The 7455-nt window shown below is 48.1% G+C and overlaps 1 pseudogene; it reads left to right on the top strand.

Annotated features, from left to right (window-relative positions):
• The first annotated feature begins 501 nt into the window (after positions 1 to 501).
• On the top strand, positions 502 to 6866 carry LOC136488375 (ankyrin repeat-containing protein At5g02620-like; annotated as a pseudogene).
• The last annotated feature ends 589 nt before the right edge of the window (positions 6867 to 7455 follow it).

The raw sequence follows: 7455 nt of genomic DNA, 5'->3' as shown, positions 1-7455 counted from the left end.
TTCGGTACGTAATTTTTCTCTACCTAAGCTAAGCAGACTAGTACTTATTGACCATGCAGTAACTTGGCTGCCACGCACGGTACGGTGTGGCGACGGCGACCGACTTGGGCGTACGCGCAGCGTCCATGAATGAATCTAAGGTCTCATGTGACCGTCCAGTGATAATACGCTTGACACGCTTCCTAGTCACACGTACCTGTCACCATGAAAGCTATATATATATACAATGTTCCTTCACTTTCTTTTAAGGTTGTTTATTGGTTCCTATTGAGATTCATCTATATATATGCACATATAATGCTCCATCTCAAAATGTCACATTAATTGCGCTATTATATCTTTATGCTTTCCAAAAAAAATTATCTAACGTTCTTACTCCTTGGCCTCAACATCAACAACACATATCAGAGATCTATCGTGCAAGTGTTTCAGTTCATCACATTGTTGACTGTTGAATTGTTGATGTGTGTATGCGTGGTGTCGTGGACAACTCCTTACTTGCGTAGTAGCTTCTTGATGTGACTTTTAGCCGGCCGGACAGTCCATGTCCATCTATCATCTTGCAAGGCGCCACACACGACTTGTCTGCATGCATCTACAACGTACTTTCCTTAAGAAAGACCATTCCGCAAGAAAGACCATATATATACCTCCCACTCTCGCCTGGCGCAGCGAGCTGCCAACCGCTTTCACAGGCCGGATGGATCCTCAGCAGCAGTCCATCCAGCTTGCCGCCGGTGCTTCGCCTGCCGGGTCGCCTGCAATGGCAACGCCGCCGCCGATGCAGCAGCCGCCGCAATGTGACCATGAGCGCATGGTCGTCGGCAACATGTGCCCTTCTCTCTATCTCGCCGTCTACAAAGGGAGGATGGCCGAGGTCACGGCGCTGCTTCTGCAACAACACGCCGCTGCGATAGACTGTCAAGCCACTGGTAACTAACGAAACAGACCTAAACCTTTTTTTTCTTTTCTTTCTGCTTCCAAATTCTTCATTTGGGTCCAAGAATTAATATTTGAATTTGAGTCCTGGCCAATAATAACTAGCTGGTTATTTTAGGTGATGTTAAGTTTAAAAGACTCAATTTTTTTTTTTTGGTAAAAAGACAAAGGATAGAGGGGAGGATGATTGAGACCTAGAATACCTTATATTTGGTACAAATTTTGAACGTTGAATCCCTAATATTTCATAACAAAGGGAATAATACATTAATGAAAGGTAGGTTGGCATAGAAGGAAAGGTAACAAATTAAGATTTGGGTGTTCTGAAGCCACTAGTGCTCACACATCCGTTTACATTGGAGTCGCACTAGCCTGACATATTAGCTGAGGGAATTCAAACAAAATCTTACTAATTTTTAGCAGCTAAATATTACTCCCATCGTTGCAAATTATAAGACGTTTTTGGCTTTTTTAGACGTACTAGCAAATATGCCCGTACGTTGCAACGAGAGCAAAAAATTATAAAATATTCATGAAAACAAAAGGAACGGTACATATCTATATTTATGTTTTACCATTTATATAAAATTTAAAAGCTATAATTTATTTTAAGATTATCATAACATCCATAATACAAGCCAATGTTAGCAAATAATATGATAATGCCCCTAAATTTGTATCAAATTTAAAATATAATGTTGATATATTTTTTATGTTACAAAGCACAGAGATATTTTCATACTACTTATGCTTTGATATAGTTAAATATTGAGTTCCATGACTTTCTTTGTGGATCCATAATCAATGGTCTGATTACAACGAGAGGCATCTCTTGATTTTTCATATGGTAACCCTTATTGGGGTTTGCGCTATGTACAGTTTAGAGACAAATTTATTTAGACCGGACCGATGGCAATCTGTTTAAGATTTCAGTTCATAATTTGATTGCAAACAAACAGCAAGTAGCGGGGCTCGCCGATTTTCGTTAGTTCATCCGCTGAGGACGCATTCCTGTCTCGATCATAGGTCGATCTAGCAAGCTCCACTCCCTCTATTTGCCGCACCACGGTGCCTCTCCGCTCACCGAACGGCGCAGCCCGGACACTGCCTGGTGATGGCCTGCCTGTGGATCGTCAGTACCTGTCGAGTCCACCTCGCCGCCTCTGACGATGACGCCAACACAGCGACTACATATCTACGACACATGGCTCAGTGACAAGAGCAGGCTCAGCCTTCCATTCACCGATCCAGGAAGCTAGGGGCCCCTTGTCCATGTCTTTGGAGCATCGGCGACCTCACCTGCCTGAAGCCTTGGGTTGGGGTGGCAACTCGATGACCACGTGCACGTGGCCCTCGCCGTGCAGACATCCATCACGATGACACCCCGTTCCTTGCACAGCTAAGCTCATTGATGGTGGTGGCTTCCAATGACAAGAGGTGGGGAGAGACGGTTTAGGATGGGGACGGTGGGGAGGAAGTTGAGCGGTATGGGGTGGTTGTGGATGACGTCGTCCCACTCGCCGTGCTCCGAGAGGAAGATCCTCGTCACCAAGTTTCGGTCGGCGATGAGAAGCTGGAAAGGAGTACCCAGCGTCACCGATGACGAGCAATACAATAGATCCTCACGGTCAGACTCGTGGTCAGTGGCACGGACGGATGCGATGGTTTTGGTGTCCGAACATGCGAGAAGATCTCGATGAGGAGATCGCTCATCGTTGGGAATGTGCAGCGGCTCTAAATCAACCATCGTTGGGGATGCTTTGGCGTTTGCCGAGGACATGGATGCTGGCTCTAGCTCGGTGCACACGCATCGAAGTAGAACTCGATCTCATCCCGTCTGTTCAAAGGAAAGACCTCGGCGGCCGCACACACAAAACCAGAGCACGAGAAAAACGGTGTGGACGCACACACGATGATAACGGTAAAACCAAAAACCATACATACAAAATAAAGATGGAGGAAAGAAAAAAGAAACCGTGATTGTTTATGGAAAATCGGACAAAAAAACAGAACAGGAGATCATCCGAGAAAAAGAGATGGAGGAAAAAATGTTATGGGAAGTAAAAAGCCGGGTTGAAAGAGATGCTTGGCTATATAGAAAGTAAAATAAGATTTCTATTTGAATTAGGATTCATATTCCTATTCAGTCTATTCAGGCTTGGAGAGATCTATTTGTCCTAACTATCTAGGGTCATATAAGTCTAGACGGAAGAAACTTTCGACTATCGGTAGTTAGGGGGAGATGGACGAAAAAAATGGATGGACGAAAAAAAATGACCGGAAATTTTACCTCTTTATTAGTATGTATAGATATACTTTTTTACTACATATATCTAGAGACATAGTGTATACCCCACAACACTACTTCAACACAGCGAACAAACAGTGTTTTTCTCTTATAATAAATCAGCATAAGTCAAATTTCAACGAAACCAACATGGAGTAGTTCTCCATAGCCAAAATTTGGAGAAGTTGTTTGGAGGACATTATTGTCACATCGTTGACTATTCAACTATGCACAATCTATAGAATCTGACCCAGACATCCAAAATTGGATGCTTGAGAGTGTTCTTTGGTCCAAGCAGATATTTCTAGCCACGTACCTGTGTCGGTAAATACTGCATGTAAGTGCATGGTATAACACCCATGTATAAATGGCCAAATTAAATGCGCCGCTCGGCCTGACATAGTACGGGCCTACGGAGGGCACGACTCGATGGGGGTCAGGCCGGCACGGCAGGACTGGATGCTAGGCAAGAAATGCTAACCCAGACCGTGCCATACCTAGGCCGAGCCAGAATCCTGTGCCATGGCCGGACCATCAGCCCGCGGGCCTTTTGGTCAACTATACCCGTGTGGCGACTTTGTTGACCGTTAGAACGGTCAATATTCAAATCAAATGTAGATGGCTTCTTATGGGAAAGCAACGTCAAAGAGACTTCCAAGCATGTCCCCGTCATGATGCCTTCTATCGGAACACTTGTACTTACAACAACTGATTTCACGGCGACACAACTACCACAAAAATACGGGACACACCACCTTTCGTTAAAATAAAAGAAATCTATAATTTTAGGTGAGAACAAATAAATTGCATCAACCTACTGTGCAAATTTCAAATCATTCTATATCTCAACCTTTTTATTTATTTTAAGTTTTCCAAAAAAATAAAAGCATCAAGGCAAAATGACTGTTATTATTAATCTTAATATTACTTTTGGAGACTCATTTTGGAGCTACCATGATAATCATCATCTAGCTATAACGCACTAAAGGAAAGAATTGTATAATTCTCACAAAAAAATAAAAAGCACGTAGTTGTGTGGTAGGTGGCTTAGGAGCAAATAAGGGTGAAAGATGAGACAGGGAAGAAAGAGCTGAATACTAAGGCACCGGCAAGCTTCTGCGATAGTTGTTTGATGAGTTGGTAGTGAAATAGCAAATAAGAGTAACTCTAGCAGCTCCTCAAATAGGCTCCTAAACCATATTTTGAAAGCTCAGGTCAAAAACACAAGTTGAGCAGGGCTCCTACTTAGACCCATAAAAATAAAAGGCTCTTAAATTCTCCCCGCGGGATCGGACCTCATTTTTGGGAACCTAGATGAGGCCTATATTTTTCAGTTTCAGTCATTTATCTCCCCGACCTATCTAAAACTAAGCTCGCTCGGGCACTCGCTACACTTCCTAACACTCCCCTTGCCGGGTGCGCTGTTTCTTACGTCCCTCCCACCCACCCAACGCTCTGTGTGGCCTACCCCAGTGACTACTCCTCCCACTCTCCTGTTGTCGTCCTCCCCTTCGGTTCCGCTAATGGCGTGCCTCTCCCCAGCCTACTCCCCAGCGACTCCCTTTCTATGTGTAGAGACATTGTCGGATCCATCCCTCTCGTTATTCTCCTCCCCCCACACACACTGGTGTAGCTTAGGAGGGAAGAATAGAGAATGACTGAGCACATGTGCCAGTGTCTATTAGAATAGATTTGAGAGCTCCTTCTATACCAAATAAATAAATCATGCCCTCAAAGTAGGAGGCCCTCGAATCAAAAAGTAGGGGCTCTGATTTGAGAGTTTCTCTCTCGAAAACCCCGGTCCCTGACCTATCCAATGAATTTGGTTCCAATTGAACTCGTCATTTGACACACGAATTAGGTTATTGTACTAATTTCCTGAATACCCGTTTCAGGCGTTGTTATGCATGGTCAATGCGACATACTTGAGTTGACTACGGAGAGGAACACCGCTCTACACGTGGCTGCGGAGCAAGGGCACCATGAGCTGATCCGGGAGCTCTACCTCAGGTTCAGGGACCAGGGCCTCCTCTCTCGCCAGAACTTGGCGCTGGACACGCCGATGCATTGCACGGCGAGGGCTGGGCACGCCAGGGCAGTCGCGGTCCTCGTCGAGCTGGCCACGGACCGGGGCGAGAACATTCTGGGATGCAACAACGAGGCAGGCGACACGGCCCTGCACCTGGCGTCGAGGCACGGGCACGGCGCGGCGGTGGAGGTGCTGGTCTCGGCGGCGGCACAACCGGCGGCCGAGCTGAACAACGCCGGCGTGTCGCCGTTGTACTTGGCTGTAATTAGCGGCTCGGTGTCAGCAGTCAGAGCGATTATTACCAAGTGCAAGGACGCGTCATCGATGGGGCCAAGCGCACAGAATGCTCTGCACGCTGCCGTTTTCCAGAGCTCAGGTTAGTTGCTTGTTGGATTCTTAATGGTATTACTGGAAGAAAAAAAATAATGCAGTGAACTAATGTGTTGATCATTTGCGTTGCCTGAAGAAATGGTTCACCTGCTACTGGAATGGAGGCCAGCTCTGGCCGACCAAGTCGACTGCAGCGGCAGCAGCCGGCTCCATTTCGCGTCGTCGGACGGCGATCGCAGCATCGTGCGTGCAATCCTGCGCGCCGGGCCGCCGGGAACGGTGTACAAGAAGGACTCGAGCGGCCTGTCGGCTCTCCACGTCGCGGCGCGGATGGGACACCACCGCGTCGTGACGAACATGCTAAGGAGCTGCCCCGACGCCGCCGAGCTCCGTGACGGCAATGGCGGGACCTTCGTCCACGCCGCGGCCCAGGAGAAGCGCTCCTCGGTGGTGTCGCTCGCCACCAAGAATCCCATGCTGCGCGGCCTCCTGGACGCGCAGGATAGGGAGGGGAACACGCCTCTCCACCACGCGGTGACAGCGGGATCGACCGGCATCGTCGAGCATCTGCTACACGACGGCAAGGTGCGGGCATGTTCCGAACAACGATGGTCACACAGCGTTTGATCTCGCCGCCGGATCAACCATCAGTTTCTTCAAAATGGTAAGCCTGGTGGTCGCGCTAGTCGCTTACGGGGCACAGCTCCGGCCGCAGAGGCAGGATGGAGCAGTGGGTTGGCCGCGACATGGTGCGGAAGGGGATACCGAACACGTCGAACAGCCTCGCGGTGGTGGCCGGCCTCATCGTCGCCGCCGCGTTCGCCGCCGGGTTCAACTTGCCCGGTGGGTACGGCGACGACGGCAAGGCGAACCTCAAGGACGACACTGTCTTCAACAGCTTCCTGCTCTTGAACACCGGGGCCGTGGTAACGTCCATCGTGGCGGTGATCCTGCTCGTCTATGGGAAGGCGCCGCGCTCTGCCGGCTCGTGGAAGAGCTTCGCGGCGGCGCTGCAGCTCTTGTGGGTGTCGCTCGATCGTCTGCATGATGCTGGCCTTCCAGGCGGCTCTGCTCTCCGTGGTGACCACGAGGGCACTCAGTTACGGGTTCGTGGATGTATACACGTGCATCCTTGTCTTGCAAGAATGCATCGCGGAGTGTCTGGGGCCTGCGACGAAGTTGCGCACGATTTGGAGGTTTCACTGGAAAGGAAGAAGGCATGTCGACGTCAAACGACAGTATCCGTTCGCCAAAGCTACCACATTCACTGGCCGTCTCTGAGCCTTTTACCTAGATGCTCCACCCCTTGCTGTTCAAAAACTAGCCAGGCTTTTGCATGAAAAGTTGTCACTAGTCTGGAGTAGAAGCGAATCACGTGCATGCGTTGAGAAAAAAAATAGCTATGGGACAAAAATGATGGTGAAGGAGAGAAAAAGAAGGCGTGCTGGGGAGCATCTTCACACCGGTGCACAAGGCTTTTTACTTCTGGTTGGGAAACCCCTTTAGTTCCGGTTTCCCAACCGGGAGCACTAATTCGGGCTTGACGTCCGGGACTAACGGCCCTTTAGTCCTAGTTGGAAACACCACCCGAGAGTAAAGGGGACCTCCAGGCCTGGTCAGGGACCGCCATGGGGCAGGACCTTTAGTCCCGGTTGAAAACATCAGCCGGGACTAAATGTCCCTCTTTTTTTTTCCTTTTTCTGGTTTCTATTTTTTGTTTCTTTTTTCATTTAATGATTAGTTTTGATATTAAAATACATTTTCGAATACGCTGCTAATAGTAATATATATGTGTACTTCGCACGCGTAAGTTTTCGTTCGAACTTTGTACATAAATAACAAACGAATATACGCGTACATGCATATATAT

Source organism: Miscanthus floridulus, chromosome 10 (assembly GCF_019320115.1).
Source record: "Miscanthus floridulus cultivar M001 chromosome 10, ASM1932011v1, whole genome shotgun sequence".
NCBI lineage: Eukaryota > Viridiplantae > Streptophyta > Magnoliopsida > Poales > Poaceae > Miscanthus > Miscanthus floridulus.
The sequence above is the reverse complement of the archived record's forward strand: the minus strand, read 5'-3'. Positions and strand labels throughout refer to the sequence as shown.